A 15,299-nucleotide genomic window follows, 5' to 3' on the forward strand; every position below is an offset into this window, starting at 1 on the left:
GTTCTGTTGTAGAAGAAGGTAGACATCCACAACATCGGCAATTATCGCCCAATCTGCCTTTTGTCCATCATTTACAAGTTGTTCACTCAAGTCATCCAGAATAGAATAAGCAGAACACTAGACAAAGGACATCCATGTGAGCAAGCAGGGTTCCAAAAAGGATTCAGCACTATCGATCATATCCACATGGTGACAAAGCTCATTGAAATTTTGCGAGAGTTCAAGATGCTGCTCTATCTAATGTTCATCAATTTAAATAGGCCTTTGATTCTGTTGAGACTGAAGCAGTCATTGAAACCCTAGCAAAACAGGGCTTTTAAACTCAGTACATCAAGATCCTCCACGAGTTGTGTTACTGATTCACCACCAAGATCTCACCTATAAACAAGGAAGAGATCGTTGATGTAAAGAGAGAGGTTCGGCAGGGTGATACCATTTCACCGAAACTCTTCAGTGTCACCTTGGAGAAAGTCATGTGACAACTGGAATGTGAAGGAATGGGAGTGAAGATAGAGGATCAGCAACTACACCACCTCCACTTCGCTGATGACATCATTCTAATAACACCAAACATTAGCCAAGAGGCAAAAAGGCTGCCGACTTCAACCGTGTGGAAATATCAGACTGCAGCTGAATCTCACCAAGACAATGTTCATGAAAAACAAACTAGTCCCTAATGTTCCATTTTTTCTCAATAGAACGAACATCTCTGAATGCAGCAGCTATGTGTACGTGGGTCGAGAATTCAACATGAGGAATGACTTGGCACTAGAACTGCGCAGGAGGAAGAGAGCAGCTTGGAACACCTTCAAGAGTGTCAAAGAAGACTTATGTGGCCTCTCCACAGCTGCAAGAGCATGATTCCAGAGGCCAGCTAAACTCTTTTGGTACCAGCAGCTCCTTGCAGAATGTCTCCAGACTGAGAACTAAGCTGCTACCCCATGCCTGCCCAGGAGGGGAAAGTTTTTTTCTCTTGTCTTTTCCTTGGGGGTGGGGGGGTGGCGGGGGCTGGGAAGAGCATGGCGACTGCCATATTATGAGGACCACAGATGAGAGTTACATGCTTGTAATGATCCAATAACTTGAAGAAATTTCCCTGAACTTAGTTGCTAAAATATAGAAATCCAAAGCCGCGCAGCCGCTATCTCTTCACAACAGGTCTGACTCTAGTGGGGAACGCCTAACAATAATACTGAGGTTGTTGTTGAAATATTGAAAGTAAAGTAAAGAGAAAGTAAAGTGAAATTTATCAGTTAGGGGGTGGGGGGCAGGATGGGAGATATACTGGGTTTGTTTATTTTGGTGGTGAAATACGGGCACTGGTGAAGGGATGGTTGTTTCAGCATTGTATAACTGAGACTTAAGCTTGAAAGCATTGTAATTTTCCACATGTTGATTGAATAAAACAAAAAAAATAATTAATTAAATTAAAATAAAATAAAGTAGCCGCTAAAAAAAAAGAGTGTCAAGAAATGGTTAAGAGGAGGAAGGACCTCCGCCTCCAGGCATATCTTTTCGACTCCACCATTCTTCCTGCACTAACATATGCCTCAGAGACCTGGGCCATATGAAAACAGGACGAGAGCACTATGTGGGTCCATGATGACTACGTGTGCTGGAAGTTTTGTCAAACCACAGAGCTTGGCTCCTCACCAGGCTCACTGATTCAGTAGATTGGGCGGGTCCAACCTGTGCACTTCCACTGGGTTCTCATGCAGTGTGAAGGTGCAAAACAGGGACCACCTGTGAGAACCACCGAATGAATAGTTTTCCAGGAAGCAAAGGTAACCACAACACTGTCAGTAAAGACTATCAATCACTGGGCCAAATTATTTGAATTCATGATTTCCCTGGGCCTGGGTTTAAGGTGTTTTGGTCATTCGGGGATGTTTATTTGGAGTGAAGCTGTGTTATTTTCTCCCTCCCTTCTGGGAAAATCCAGCAGCTCCATGGAGAGAGGAAATCATACCCCAAACAGCAAGTTTGTGCTCCAGTGATTCGCAGAGGAAGGAGCCCCACGGCATCTGCTCTTTGGGCTGTTTCTGTCCATGTACCTGGTCACGCTCTTGGGGAACCTGCTCATCATCCTGGCCATCCTCTCAGATTCTCGCCTCCACATTGCCATGTACTTCTTCCTCTCCCACCTGTCCGTTGCAGATTGCTGCTTCACCTCCACCACCATCCCAAAGATGCTGGTGGCCCTCCACACACAGAGCAAAGTCATCACCTATGCAGGGTGCCTCGGCCAGATCTTTTTTTTCATTGTGTTTGGATGCCTGGATAATTTGTTCCTGACCGTGATGGCCTATGACCGCTTCGTGGCCATCTGCCACCCCCTGCACTACACAGCCATCATGAACCCCCTGCTCTGTGGGCTGCTGGCTCTGGGGTCCTGGGGCATCAGTGTTCTTGGCTCCCTGCTGGAGACCCTAACCCTTCTGAGGCTGTCCTTCTGTACAAACAGGGAGGTCCCCCACTTTTTCTGTGACCTCCCTACGGTCCTGAAACTTGCCTGTTCAGATACCCTTCTCAATAACATAGTCGTGTACTTTGTGACTGTCATCCTGGCAGTTGTTCCTCTCTCTGGGATCCTCTTCTCCTACTCCCAGATTTTCTCCTCCATCCTGAAAATCTCATCAGCTGGAGGCAAGTACAAAGCCTTCTCCACCTGCGGGTCTCACCTCTCAGTTGTCTCCTTGTTCTATGGCACAGGTCTGGGGGCCTACCTCAGCTCAGCAGCTACTTCATCCTCCAGGGCGAGTCAGGTGGCCTCGGTGATGTACACTGTGGTCACCCCCATGCTGAACCACATCATCTACAGCCTGAGGAACAGGGACATGAAAGGGGCCCTGCAGAGACTCCTCAGCAGAGCGGTGCCACTCAGGGGTGAGAACATTCCGGGCTGCAGGTGAGCAGCTGAGCACAGGCACCTCGCCTCCTTCACCCAGGATTTCCCCTGGTTTTACTTGTACTGAAGCATCTCTTCCCGCAGATCTGTTTCTGCCCTGTTTCTTCCCCTTCAGATCATACCTTGGAATGCCTTCTGCACTTTGGAACTGGTCGTTTTAGCTTCATAAGAGCAGAAACTGTTGCTTCTCTCTGTATTTGACTTGATAACAAAATGGACCAAGGGACTAGGGGACAGATCGGTGTCTAAAGCACCGACCTTCCGAGTGTGAGGCCACCGTTCCTCTCCCAGTGCTGCCACAGGCACCAAGGTGGTCCCTGCTGCTCGGCTGTCTGTGTTCCTCTGAACCACAGGCATTCTCCAGACACATCCAGCTAGGTGTGTGCAAGCACCACTAACGAGTGTGACCCCAGAGAGCACCACAATCAGAAGGTGTGCACGCACAGTGGCTGGAAGTGAGACTGCCAGTGAGCACATGTGTGAGTATCTGCAGAGCACCAGACAAGAATGTGTGCACGCACCACAGCAAAAGTGGGAGCAGCGCTGTGAGCACAGCATGGAGTCCAGACAGTGCCTCCCCTCCAGATGATTTCTCTGAGTCGCTGCCTGGTCCCCTGACTTTTCAGAGCATATGTGCAAAGAACCTGAAAAAGTTAGTGGCTGTGTTGCCAGAGAGTGTCACTGTATGATAAATTTCCCGTTGAGCACCAGTCTCACCATTTACAAGAACATTTATTGGCTTGTGACGTGTTGCCGGAGGGAACCAAAGTCAAAGTCTGCTCTTGGGGAACCACGTGTTGTGGTTGTTATTGTGCTAGAGAAACACATTTTTCCTGGATCTCTCCAGTTCCTTGCGATAATAAAAATCTAATGCATCTGCCAAACGTGGGCCCTGCAGTCCTTCCACCCCAGGGAAACCCTCAGCCCTTGCCCACCTGGCTGCATCCCACCAGGTTCCAACACACACATGAAGAAATGGAGACCCACTTGTGATCGTTTCTGCGCCTATGTCTCTATCACACCAAACACGAAGAGTGCATGTGTGTGTTCTTGATCAGGCCGACAGTGGGTCTCCTCCCAGCCCCCTTCCTGGCCTCTTCCCTCCTCTTTGAGCGGCAGAGCTGGGCCTCACAGGGCATTCTCGCTGCCTTCTCGTCCCCTGGACGCCTCCTTCTCTTGGGCCCTAGAGACTGGTAGAGCTCCCTCAGGCTGGTGGAGGACAGCAGGTCCAGCTCCCACTGGGACAGGTGCTAGGTGACAGCTGCTCTGATGGAGTTCCCCAGAACATTGGTCATTGTGTGCAGGAGGTCACTGGATGTGGGAGAAGATGCTGAGAATCCCCCAGACTTTGAGAGGGAAGGAGTCCAGCTGAGGTCCAGGGGAATTGAGCCACACTGCATTTGACTCCTGAGCACTTGCCCTCAGATATCTCCAACCTCTGCCCCCTTCCCTGGCAAACCTAGACTGCACCGTCTCCCTTACATTTGATGGTAGCAATGTGATGGCTTGTACGGTGTAAGTATCTGGTACAGGAAATGAGGAGTTGGGAGCTAGAGAAGGAGGAGGAGGGGCACCTGCATGGGCAAATCTGGAGATATGATGAGAGTCCACACTGCATCCTGTCACCCCCTGTTTTTAAAGCTGGCACTTAGAAAGAAGTGCTTCTGCAAGTCGGCCATGTCCCACTGCTCTTTTGGGACTTCTAGATGAGAGATGCAAAAGCAGGCCTTTTCAGCGGGGCAAAGGGCCTGTCACTAAACATCTGCGGGGTGGTGATTTGGGAGCTTGCGGTGGGAGAAGGAGGCAGTGTAAGTTGCGGCCTGTAGAGCACTCACAGAAAGCAGTCCATGAACATGATGAGCTATGTCTTCTGTGGGCAGATGGCATGAGCACGATGACCGTGATGACCAGCCAGGCCTGGGGAATCTGGCAGCCCAGTTACTTAGATCTCACGCACCTCTAACCATTGACATGTGGTGAGGAACAGCTCCTGATCTCTCTAGAAAACTTGAGTTTAGTTTTCAATGACAGAGAGAAGTGTGTTCCTTCACCATTCTATCATGGGTACATTCATTCTTGGCCTTGCTGTTTCCAGAGAAAAATGATAGTATCGAGATACCAGTGTGGACACTAGCACTTCTTGCACAAGAGCAGAGACTTGGAGACTCAGCATTTACTACACCCCTACTGTGTATCTTTATACCCCACACATGAGAGTGTCGTCCTGCATCTGCCTCTCTCCCTCTGACTAACTTCACTTGTATGATACTCTCCAGATCCAATCACAGAGCAGCAAGTTGCAGAATTTCATCTGTTCTTAGAGACCAGCAGTGCTCCATTAAATAAACATACTATGGTTTCTTAATAAAATAATACTATTAATTTGAGCTACACCACAAATCTTCACATTGATGTCTCAAAGCTATCATTTTTCTCTGGAAACAGCAATGCCAAGGAATTACTGTACTCGTGATTTTATAGTGAAGGAACACACTTCTCTCTGTCATTGAAAACGAAACTCAAGTTTTCTAGAGAGATCAGGAGCTCTCCCCCATTGCATACCAATGATTAGGTGGTGCGTGAGATCTAATTAAGGTAGCACATACAATCTTTGATCTAGAAAATATATATGTACATATAATGAAAATTTGGAGTAAGCTTCAAGGAGGTTAGAATTCTAGAAGGCAGGTAAGTTTGTAGAGAAAGAATATTAAAACTGAGGTCCACCCGACTTCTAACTTAGTCTCTTAGAGTAGAGAATCTTTTCCTTTGTGCTAAGACCAGGGTCCCATGAGGAAATGGCATGCTGAGAGGTGAGGATGACAATAGGAACGGTTCCTAATGAGCAGATATAGGTCTAGACAAACAGCAGAGCATGGACACTAAGGCTGTAACAAATAGCATACCTCGGCCCTTAGGACACAGAGCTCAGAAGGCTGCAGAATGGACACATCACAGGGCACTGGGCAGAGGCCCTCTACTGGGGCTGGGAAACAGCCACATGGAGGAAAACAAAGCACAGCACCCCAGAAAAGGAACTGGAGAGCCAATACAGATGGAGATACATGTGCAGTCTCTAGAGACAGGGAGGCAGAAGAGTCAACAGGGAGAAGCATGCCCTATTATTGAGGCTGCAGAAACAGGCCAAGCATAGTATTCCGTGTATACAGTATACATGGACCCTAGAGACAGGATACACAGAGTATTCAGTGTAGACAGTGTACACGGCCCCTACAGACAGGACAGTGTACTCTGGGTACACAGCATACATGGCCCCTACAGAGAGAACACACATTGTGTTCAGTATACACAGTATACATGGCCCCTAGAGACAGGATACACAGACTGTTCAATGCATACAGTATATTCGGTCCCTAGAGACAGGATACACAGAGTATTCAGTGTACACAGTGTACACGGCCCCTACAGACAGTGTATTCAGAGTTCATAGTGTACATGGTCCTGAGGACAAGATACCCAGTGTATTCAGTATACACTGCGTATACAGCCCTTAGAGATAGGACACATAATGTAGTTATCATATACAGACTACACAGTCATAGGTGCTGGAGAGGTAGTATCTTTAGTGTAGTCCCAATCCTTGTCCATGGTCAATGTCAAGGACTCCACAGTCAGGTCCCCGGAAATGTTCCAGTGACCCATCCACTTGCCCAGGCAGAACTCAAGGCTCATTAGCACACTTGGCGCCCCCTAGTGGCACCAACAAGCGCTGCAATTGCCTTAGGAACTAACTGGAGGGTTGCCTTGACCCTGACACTTTCTCACACACCCAATCAGGTTGCCACCATCCTCCCTCAGTATTGGTTCTAGACACTTGAGGTCAAATAAGTTCTCAAAATAATCTCTGGGCCTAAAAGGACAATAAAAATCAAAGCGTGACTTTAAAGCAGAGAGAGTGGAGCTGGGTTTTCTCGTTTGCATTCTCTGTGCAGTGCAGAGCGGCAGGATGCCTATTTGAGAAGAGTCTCCTGTGGGGAGGGTAAGATGCTCCCTCTATGTCTGGGCCTTTGATCTGAAGACTACAGAATGAGTCTTCAAAAATGCCCTTCCCTGGAGAGGACTGTCCCCTCCAAGAGTTTTTCTGACAGGAAAGGCTGATGGTGCCTGGCTGAAAGAAGGAGAAATATTCTATGACTCAAAAGACCTGATTCCCTTCTCTTCCTGGTAGGATAAACCTGAAAATTTAAAAGTGATGTTGATAAGTGACCACTTCCTGATAAGTCCTGAGAGTGAGAATTTGGGAGAAATAATTGAGGCTGGAGAGCAGAGTTGGCCTGAGGGTCTGATTCAGCTGCAGACACACTTCCATTCCTGTCACTAACAAGGCCAGAGAGCTCCGCATTCAGGGAATTTGCATTTTTGTGTGTCTCATAGACAGAAATAGGATCACTCAAATATTTTCATTGATTATAACTTTACAAGGTATATCATGAGGTGGGTCTCCAGAACTTCTGAGTAAGAGGTGCTGGAGAAAAATTCACCTGAGTTTGAGATCTTCTTCCCTTCCTCCAATCTCCAGTTACCCTCCTTCCCCCAAGTCTCTGTCTATGGTAGGTACATCGTACTTCCTTTCAGCACTTCGTTCTCCTCCATAGTGGCCACTTCCCTCCACCCGTGTCATAGAGTAGTCTTCCCTGGTTGTTGCCTTTGGGCGTTTGTTATTCCCCTACTAATGTTTCTCTCTATACCAAATTCGAGAGAGATCTGTGTCTGTCCCTCTCCCTCTGACTAACTTCACTCAATAGTAGAAAATTGTATGATTTTACTTTTTTTATGGATGAATATTGTTCTATTATGTTTTTATATCATAGTTTCTTTATCAAGTCATCTGTTCTTGTGCACTTGAACTGTTTCCAGATTTTTACTATAGTGCTGCAATTAACATAGGAGTTCAGGTATCTTTACTTCATTGTATTTTTTGGGTCTTGGGGCATATTCCAATTCTGGGTTGTATAGAAGCTCCATTCCTAGATTTTAGATAAACTTGTATACTGTTTTCCAAAAAGGCTAGATCAGTCACCATTCCCACCATCAACATTTCCTATCCTTTCTTAATCAAGTGTGGGGATCCAAAAGCACAGCTAGTGCCACATGCTGAGAAGTTTGTCCTGTCCTTTAGAGATTCTTTTTACTCTTCTTGCAAAACCAGTTCCAAGGCTATGAATTCCCCAAACTGTTGCTTGTCCATAAGCTCTGTTATTTTCCTTCAATTCTGAGTAATAATCTAGGTGGACAGAGTGTTCTTAGTGAGGAGTTCATGTCATTGAGTTTTTGTACTATATGTCTCCATACTCTTCTGACTTGCAGAGTTTCATTTGATAGAACTGCTGTACATCTTATGGAATTTCCTTTTATATAAGTTAATTGTTTAACTTGCTATTTTCAGTATTCTGTCTTTACCTTTGGATTTTTGTCATTTTGAGTATAATGTGACATCATCATAAGGGGAAAAGAAGAATCTCTTGCCTACACACCTGGCTGTCTTCCCCAGGGCCACCTCAGAGGGGATGGGCTCCAGATTCCCTCCCCACCCCGAGCAAAGCTCCCGGCGGCCAAAGACCTCCGGAGCCTAGCCACAGCCGTACTCAAGGCCCCTCTCCACATGTTTGGATGAGCCTCTACGCTTGAAGGGATCAGCAGAGTAACCCAGGTGTGTGGGACCCAGGGCTGAGACCTCCAAGGCTGCTCGGATTGGGACTAGGCTTACTCTTACCAGGTTTCCCATTTCCCAGTAGCTAGGTGGTCACACCCAGGGACTGCCCCTGGAGCCATGTAATCCTGTCAATGGCCAGCATCCAGAGACTTAAAAGCAAGCTCCTGGAAGCGGGCGGTCGCAAAGTGGCCATGCAATATCTTATAGCCTACTTCTCCCTCTGGGAGAACCTGGCAAACTACTGGGAGTTTCCTGCCCAATGGGAGAGCTTGACAAGGCCCCCATGGTGTATTAATATGCCAAAACCAGTAACAAGCTGGGTCTCATTCCTCTGACCCTGAAAGAGCCTCCAGTACGGCATCGTTGGAAGGATGAGTAGAGAGAGCCTTCTAAAATCTCAGGCCTTGGACAAATGGAGATGTTACTGAGACGGCTCGAGAAATTCGACAATCAATGGGATGATGATGATGATGATGATGATGATGATGATGATGATGAGATGTGTGTGTATATATACATATATATATATATATATATATATATATGGGTCAGGCAAGCTGCAGAGAGTATCCCACCTGCTGGGAAGAGACTGGCAAGCTCCCTGTGTGTAAAAAACTAAAGCTCGCTGAAGGGTGTGTGCACTCGCAGGCTCTCCTGAAGGCTCTGTCTCACCGGCCACGTTCAGTGCTCTGGAACCGCAGTGTATGGACTGGATCAGGAGGACCGTTAGACGAGGGCAGGCGACGAAAGGAAGAACGAGGACCAAGCTGGTTGCTGATTAGTTACCGTTTTTTCAATCTTCCATCTTTCTCATGTCCCACATTCCTAGCTCTGTCCTTTCTCTGGATCTACTGCCGCCTGGATCCTCCTTTACTAGTCTCTCCCCCAATTGTCTCTCCCACCTAACCCTCTAGGCTAAACACAGCCAGGTAGCAAAATCATCATAAGAAAGCCCTTCCTGAGGGCTGGGCATTCCAAAGCCCTTCTGACTCTTAAGGTGTTTTTCTTCTTTCCTTAGTCTAAGAACTTATTCACATCTGAATACTAGTAATTTTTGTATGGACATACCAAGAGATACATTGAGGCTTACAAGGCTGCTTTCCTGGCAACATCTTGCCAGACTCAACTACAGCACTCAGGCCAGATTAATTATTCCTAACCCTAGCAGGGTACGAATCTAGCTATCACTGTTTGGATCATGACAACATTTGTCCATGACCAAGCTCTTAACTTATAGTTAAGCATTAGGCACTTTGGACAGGCCCATCTCGATGCCAGGGTAGCACACAACTCACCGCTTGCCCTGGGTCCATCCCGTCCCTCGTCGGGACCCTGCTTTTGGGGGTGCTAGGAAGTAAGGGCAGCTGAGATGCCCAGGAGGAAAATATCATGTAGAGTCAAATGAGTTCCAGGTTACAAAAGCATAGCATTTGCTGAGTCTTCCTGTGTCCATACAAAAAGGACATTGCTCTGAATAAACCATGCAGAGGACTCAAACTAAATAAACTATGCAAAGGACTCAAAGGACTCAAACTCAAACTACTCAAAGGACTCAACTTAAATAAACTATGCAAAGGACTCAAAAGAGAAAAACAATATTGACAAGTCAACAGAACACTAAGAAAGAAGCTACAAATAAACACAGAGGAATGGGAGCACTGTGATGGGAGTAACCCAGTAAACCTAAACTACCTGAGTCTATGTTATCCTACACCCATGGCATATTTGATATGCCAAATACAGTAACAATAACAGGTCTCATTCCCTGACCCTGAAAAGAGCATTTAATCGTTGGGAAAAACTAGTAAGGAGAGGCTGCTAATATCGCAGGGCTGGGAAGAAGAGAGATATTACTGGTGCCCACTAGAGTAAATCGATGAACAATGGGATGACAGTGATACAGTGACAGTGTTCTTTGAGTTTTCATAATTGCGTCCATTTTCACAGGGACAATTCAGGTCTCTTGGAATCTCAGTGCCTTTAATCCTCATATATGGGAATTTCTTTTTCATGATCTTTTTAGCTATTGTTTCTTCCTGTTCTTCAGAAACTCCAGTGATTCTTATATTGTTGAACTCATAGCTCTCTGGCATGCTATTCATTTATTTTCAAATGATTTTCTGCCTCTGCTGTTTCCTAGTTATTTCCTTCTCATCTTGGATCTTTTGCTCAGATTTGGCATTCTGCTTTCCAGAGCTTCAATCGACTTTTTTCATATCACTTACTATGTTCTTCATTTTGATTATGGCAGGTTTTCCATTTTATTCTTATGCTTTTCTTTTGTTTCATTTTGTTATTTTGGCTGCACCTTGTGGTTCTCCTGGCTCTGTGCTCAGAGATTACTCCTGGTGGGCTCAGGGGACTGTATGGGTGAAGGATCCAATCTGAGTTGGCAGTGTAAGGCAACACCCTACCCACTGTGCTATTGCTTGAGCCCCTTGACTGGTACCTTCTTGCGCTTTACTGATTGCCTGTTCTATAATTCCTTTGAACTCATTGAGCATCCTCATAATGGTGTCACTTAAAACCTTTTCTGAGGATTTACTGGTGTTGTTTATGTCTTCAGTGATATTATTTTCACTTATTGAGCTTGGTGGGCTTCTCTGTGTTTTCCCCATTGGTTTCCAAGTGTTCTTTTTGTGCTGGGGATGTCTTTTTAGTTAGACGCCGATCCAAATCCCCCAGAAGATGCCAAGGGATTAGGCTGGTGTTGCTTCTTTTCTCTGCTGATATTCACCAAATGACAGGATGGAAAACTGTGAGCAGCACATAACTTGGTGAGTAGATCCATTGTGTGGCCATGCGCTTCAGGAACTGTGGTGTGGGCCATTTAAATAGTGCGGGTGTTGTTGAGATTAGCTGGAGCTAAGGTCTCTGCTTCGTATTCTGAATTAGGTCCAGTCATATCAGCTGGAAGAAAACCTCACCTGGAATGGCAGATCAGCAGTCACCAGTTCAGGCACTGTGGTATAGAACCATTTTATATGGTGCAGTCTTCCTTTTAAAATTAATTTTGAGGGCCACATCCACAGTATTTAGGGGCTACTTATGGCTCTGTTCTCAGGGGTGACATCTGGGGATGTTCATGGACCACATATGGTGCCAGGAATTCAAACTTGGGTCATTGGGTATGAGTTAAGCACCTTAACACCTGTTTTTTCCCCCCTCAAATCCTTATTTTAAAGAATTTTTTAGCAATATTATGTCTTAGATAACATGTTTCAATAGTGCTAAACTTTATAGTTTTATGTACAAAGCAAAATGCCCAAGATAGTCCACCAATTTCCTATATGATATTGCCAGTTCACTTCATTTCTCTCCTCAGACCCACCTTGTAGGATAACATAGCCTCAGGTAGTTTAGGTTTATTGGGTTACTCCCATTACAGTGCTCCCATTCCTCTTTGTTTATTTGCAACTTCTTTCTTAGTGTGCTGTTGACTTGTCAATATTGTTTTTCTCTTCTCCTTGAGTCCTTTGCATGGTTTATTCAGAGCAATGTCCTTTTTGTATGGACACAGGAAGACTTAGCAAATGCTATGCTTTTGTAACCTGGAACTCATTTGACTCTACATGATATTTTCCTCCTGGGCATCTGTTCTCTCTACCTAAGCCCCAGCTGCCCTTACTTCCTAGCACCCCCAAAAGCAGGGTCCCAACAAGGGATGAGACAGACCCAGGGCAAGCAGTGAGTTGAGTGCTACCCTGGCATCAAGATGGGCCTGTCCAAAGTGCCTAATGCTTAACTATAAGTTAAGAGCTTGATCATGGGCAAATGATGTCATGATCCAAACAGTGATAACTAGATTTGGACCCTGCTAGGGTTAGGAGTGATTAATCTGGCCTGAGTGCTGTAGTCTGAGCCTGTGGCGAGATGTTGCCAGGAGAGCTGCCTTGCAAGCCTCAATGTATCTCTTGCTATATCCATACAAAAATAACTAGTATTAAGATGTTAATAAGTGTTTGGATTAAGGAAAAGAAAAACACCTTAAGAGTCAGGAAGGGCTTTGGAATGCCCTCAGGAAGGGCTTTCTTATGTTGATTTTGCTACCTGGCTGGGGGTAGCCTAGAGGGAAGGTGGGAGAGACAAGTAGGTGGAGAGACTAGTAAGAGAGTGGCAGCAGTTGATCCAGAGAGGCCAGAGCTGGGAGTGCGGGAGATGAGAAAGATGGAAGATTGAAAAAACAGTAACTAATCAGCAACCAGCATGGTCCTCGTTCTTCCTCCGCCTTTCCTTGGCCAACGGCCGTCCCGATCCAGCCCTTACACAGCGGTTCCAGAGCACCGAACGCGGGTGGTGAGACAGAGCCACCAGGAGAGCCCGTGAGTGCACACGCCCTTAAGCGAGCTTTAGTTTTTTACAACACCCCATACACCTACTTTCCTCACTATTCAGCAATTTCAGTTTTGTAATCAAAGCTCAAAGACTTTCATTGTTCTATTCCCTTGTTTTGTTTCTCTGCGAAACAGAGAGAATGGGGATGTCTTGTATTTTTCCTTCTCTCTGACTTATTTCACCAAACATGCCCTTCAGTTTCATCCACGTTTTGTCTTTTCTAATAGCTTCATTGCATTCAGTTGTGTATATAAACACCATAACTTCTTTATCCTCTAGTTTGCCATTGGTCATTTGGATTGTTTCCATTGTACTAATCAATGCAATTAACACAGGTTTGAATTTATCTTCTCAAATTAGTGTTTTTGTGTTTGGGTACTAAATATCAAGAAGTGGAATTTCTTTATGGTTTTACCTTTCTAAGGGCTTTCCATGCTGTTTGCCATAGAGTTTGGACCAGAGGTCATTCTCACTCACAGTGAATCAGGGTTCTTCCTCACCACATGCCTGGTTGTTTTGTCATTTTGATCTATATCTTTCTCACTGATGTGAAATACCTCATTGTCACTTTGATTTTCTTTTTCTGATAATGTCTTCAGTGTACCGAGTGATGTGCACTTTTCCATACACCTGCTGGTCCTCCACATGTCTTCTTGGGGAAGTGTCTCTTCATCTTTCTGCCCAGCGTTTGATAGGGTTACTAGAATTCTGTGCTGTTGAGCTTTGTGAGTGTCTTGTCTACTTGTCTCGAATACTCGCCTTTACCTGATGAATGGTATGGGAATATTTCCTCCTGCCAGAGTGTGTCTTTTATTTCAGCCTGAGTTTCTTTCACCGCATAAATACTTTAATTTGAGGTGAGTAGAGAGCTAGTCAGTGAGTGAGGTGTTTGCGTTGCACACAGCAAACCTGGATTTATCATTGGCATCCCATATCATCCCTCAAGCAATGCCAGGAGTAATTTCTGTGTGCAGTGGCAGGAATAACCTCTAACCATCATTGGATGTGGCCCCCCAAAAAATCTTTGAATCTGACATAGTGCCAGTTGTTTATTTTTGTTTCTGTTATCTTTGCCAATGGAGTTAAATCATTAAAGACACCTTTGAGATGTATTTCTGGAGGACTCTGCTTAATTTTTTCCTCAATTTGTTTTATATAATCTGGACTAATTTTCAAGTCTTTAATCTCAGAATTAGCTTTGATGGATGGTGTGAGATAGGAACTCAGTTTCAGTTTTTTTGTGTGTGCTATTAAGTTTGCCAACACTGTTTGTTGAAGAGATTTTCTTTGTAGCCTCAGGTATCTTAGGTATATTTGGGTTGCTTCCATCACAGTATTCCCATTTCTCTGTGTTTATTTGTAACTTCTTTCTTTGTGTTCTGTGACTTGTAAATATTCTTTTTCTCTTCTCCTTGAGCCCTTTGCATTGTTTATTCAGAGCCATGTCCTTTTGTATGGGCACAGGAAGATAGTAGTAAATGCTATGCTTTTGTAACCTGGGAGTCATTTGACTCTACATGTTATTTTACTCCTGGGCACCTGTTCTCTGAACCTAAGCCTCAGCTGCACCAGCACCAGCAAATGCAGAGTCCCAAGGAGGGACAGGATGGACCCAGGGCAAGCGGTGAGTTATGTGCTACCCTAGCATTGAGATGGGCCTGGCCAAAGTGCCTAATGCTTAACTATAAGTTAAGAGCTTGGTCATTCAGGAGGTCTACCCCACAGCTTAGAAACTGGCCTCACAGGTTGGGCGAAAAGGCAGCTGAGATAGAGAAGGGTACACCAAGTAGAGGATGTTGGGAGGACTCATTTGGGTTGAAGGATGCATGCCAAAAGTAGACTATAGACCAAACATGATGGCCACTCAATACCTCTATTGCAAATAACAACACCCAAAAGGAGAGAGAACAAAAGGGAATGCCCTGCTGCAGTTGCAGGGTGGAGTGGTGGGGGACGGGATGAGGGTGGTGGGAGGGATATTGGCAACATTGGTGGAGGAGAATGGGCACTGGTGCAGGGATAGGTGAACAATCACTGTCTGACTGAAATGTAAACACGAAAGTTCATAAGTTTGTAATTGTACCTCATGGTGATTGACTAATAAAAAATTTGTAAAAAGAGCTTGGTCATGGACAAATGCTGCCATGATCCAAAAACTAATAACTAGATTCTGATCCAGCTAAATTTAGGAATGATTAATCTGGCCTGAGCGCTGTATTCTGAGTCTGTGGCAAGATGTTCCCAGGAGAGCTACCCTGCAAGCCTCAATGTATCTCTTACATAGTTATTTAATACTAAAAATAACTAGTATTAAGATACTGATGGAGTTTTTGGACTGAGGAAAGGAGAAAAACACCTTAAGAGGCATTTTGCCTGTGGGCT

At 45.3% G+C, this 15,299-nt stretch overlaps 1 pseudogene; it reads left to right on the forward strand.

The window, feature by feature from the left end:
- The first annotated feature begins 1,949 nt into the window (after window positions 1–1,949).
- On the forward strand, window positions 1,950–2,912 carry LOC101556139 (olfactory receptor 7C2-like; annotated as a pseudogene).
- Window positions 2,913–15,299: the final 12,387 nt, after the last annotated feature.

The sequence above is a fragment of the Sorex araneus genome, chromosome 2, assembly GCF_027595985.1.
Source record: "Sorex araneus isolate mSorAra2 chromosome 2, mSorAra2.pri, whole genome shotgun sequence".
In the NCBI taxonomy this organism is placed as follows: domain Eukaryota; kingdom Metazoa; phylum Chordata; class Mammalia; order Eulipotyphla; family Soricidae; genus Sorex; species Sorex araneus.